This window comes from Myotis davidii, unplaced genomic scaffold (genome assembly GCF_000327345.1).
Source record: "Myotis davidii unplaced genomic scaffold, ASM32734v1 scaffold84, whole genome shotgun sequence".
In the NCBI taxonomy this organism is placed as follows: Eukaryota; Metazoa; Chordata; class Mammalia; order Chiroptera; family Vespertilionidae; genus Myotis; species Myotis davidii.
In genome coordinates, this window is record NW_006295735.1 from 541074 (window position 1) to 543657 (window position 2584).

General features: G+C 46.4%; 1 long non-coding RNA gene across 1 annotated transcript in view; it reads right to left on the reverse strand.

The window, feature by feature from the left end:
* Positions 1–2423, reverse strand: part of LOC107184179 — a 9708-nt gene extending 7285 nt beyond the window's left edge. Inside the window, exon 1 of the long non-coding RNA XR_001515010.1 lies at positions 2269–2423. This is a non-coding gene — a long non-coding RNA (uncharacterized LOC107184179). The remainder of the gene's footprint in view (positions 1–2268) is intronic.
* Positions 2424–2584: the final 161 nt, after the last annotated feature.

The following is a 2584-nucleotide window of genomic DNA, read 5'->3' on the forward strand; positions in this document are numbered from 1 at the left end:
GAATGTTGGAGTCCTCCGTCACTGAAGCAAGCAAGCCTCATGTTCGCTTCAAGCTGCCTGGCTGCCGGCCGCCATCTTGGCTGGCAGTTAATTTGCATATCACCCTGATTAGCCTATGGGAAGGGTAGCGGAGGTACGGCTAATTTCCATGTTTCTCTTTTATTAGATAGGATATGCATTACCTAATGACACAGAATATGGTGGTGAAAGCCTGGGGTAGGGGGGGAACTGGGTGGAGAGGGGCAATGTGGCAAATAAAAGGGGACCTCTGTAATACTCTCAACAATAAAGATTTAAAAAAGAAAGATGCTACTCTTCCCTACTGTGGACAACTGTGCTCTTTCTGCAGCCTCCTGGCTCACCCATTTGAGTCTGGAGGCAGACAGTAAAAATAAGAGAATCTACATTGTGTTCAGTAATGCTCACGTGACCTAATTCAGTGAATGAATAGTTATAATAAGTTTTACTGAGAAAAATGTCTCAGCTATTTTATAAGAGTGATTGGAAACACAGCTAGGTACAGTGACTTTACTTTTGAAAAATGTGGTGTCTTCTAGTAGTGCACAGGTAGCTGGCAGCAAACAGCAATATCTTGTTGGAAATGTCAAGGTCTTGGGCTCCCTTGGTCGTGGTTACATCTGTGCTGCGGGGTGGCCTTTGGAAAGCCACAAAAGAGGTGTGAATTGAAGCTTGCATAAATCCTGCCATGTTATGCTCCTTGCTTTCCTACTTACAGTAGCATGGAGGCCCAACAAACCTCGGCCAGGGCAGTCATTGGATGAAAGTTGGTGTGAGGGGTAGGTTGGGGACTAACTTTGCAAGCAAGAGCCTTCTAACTGTGTTCCAATATTCATTCTGAACTCATTGGTCAGTTGAAGCATTTTCAACTGTCCTTATTTCTGGAGGACTGGGAAGGGGGCTGTTTGCTTGCTAAACATGGTGAATGAGGAACCAAATACCAAGGCCATGGAAAGTCATGCAGCTAGAGACTCAGAAATGTTTAGACAAAGTCCTGAAGCCTAATTGTGGTGTGATTGGGTCTTTATTTCCTCTGTCCTTTGGTTTCTCTGGGTATTTGCTCTATCCTCCAGCCTGGTTACCAACCTAACTCACCCTAGAATGAGGTAGGCTGGAGGAGTTCTTGGAACTTGCCAGGCTACTTAAGAGGCAGGCACTCTACATGTCCTGTGAGTTTCTATCCTGATGAGCCAAACCTGATTGGTTGCTATGGGGAATGACAAGCTGTCAGACAGTGAGCTCCCTGTGCACAGTGCCTGGATTATCCATTTTTAAACTCCTGATGCCTAGCAGTGCCTGGCACAGTTGTTTGCTGAATGAAGGAGTAGTAACACTTCATACCAAATGATGCATTATTACTTACAAAGTAATCTATTTTCCCAGCATGAAGTCATTCTACTTTAAAAGTGGAAGGTAAGCAAGACTCTTACAGATGAGGTCACATAGCTATAGGTTGGAGCGGTGGCTTTCAGACTCTAAGTCTGCTGGCATTTTTACACATGTGTGTTATTGAGACTGACCTTCCTAAAATATGCGGCCAAAGCACTAAGAGAGATATGAATATGGATTCAGAGAGACATTTGTGTTTTCTGCATTTTGTTCCTAAATCTGGGGTAGACATATTCTTCATGCGTCTCTTGACTAATGGTATTATTTGGTGCTATTTGTTAATCAGTGCAGGTATATAGGTTTTCAATTACATTTTGAGTTAAATAGAATTTAGAGGCTGGCCTGGTAAACTAGTGAATCCTTGCTTAGTTTGTAGTAGCTATTTCCTGATGTAGCTTTGGCACTATTCACTATTATAGTTTTTGGTAATTTCAATTAATTAGATTGTAGCTCTATGGCCCTGGGTCTTCAGGAAACACATGTTCAAACATTTTCCCTGCTTAATAAGATCCATGTTCCTGTTGAACTTGTAGGGCCTCATTGGAAATCAATGATTGCCTCTGATCTTCCAAATGTAATGTTGAGACTCAGGAAATCACTACACAAAATGCTTTCAGATTGCAGGATGTGGAGAGCTCTCTGTCATTAAAACGAATGATTCTGCTTAGAATAAACCATATTTTAAATCTGTGTGTATATTGTACATGAGGGAACTTCTCTGTACAGAATTATCCCCCCCCCCCCAATAATTCTCCAGCTCACACCTAACTTCTGGGTCACAGTTTGGCAAAAGCTAGCTTTCCTTTCCTAGCAACTGTTACTAGGAGGGGCGTGGCTTCGAAGTCGGGCGAGGGGGACTACCCTTCCCGTGATGCTCCAGGGTGGCCTCCGTCGTGACGCACTCGGTGTCCGCGAGGGGGACGGGGGCGGCGGCCGCTAGTGGGGGGCGAGCTCCCGGAGTCCCGGACTCGCGTTCAGGCAGCTGCAGCGGCCATGTTGGCTTGAGGGGCGATGACAGGAGGTGGCTGCGGCGTCTGGCACTGAGAAGTGGAAGCGAGACAAAGCTCTGAGAGGAAGCCGTTCCGGACTGAGGAGAGGGAGGACCGGCCTCTTCCGGGGACCGGCTGGAGTCGGTGTCGCGGGACCTCGCGAGGCCGGGGGAGGGGAGGGGAGGCCG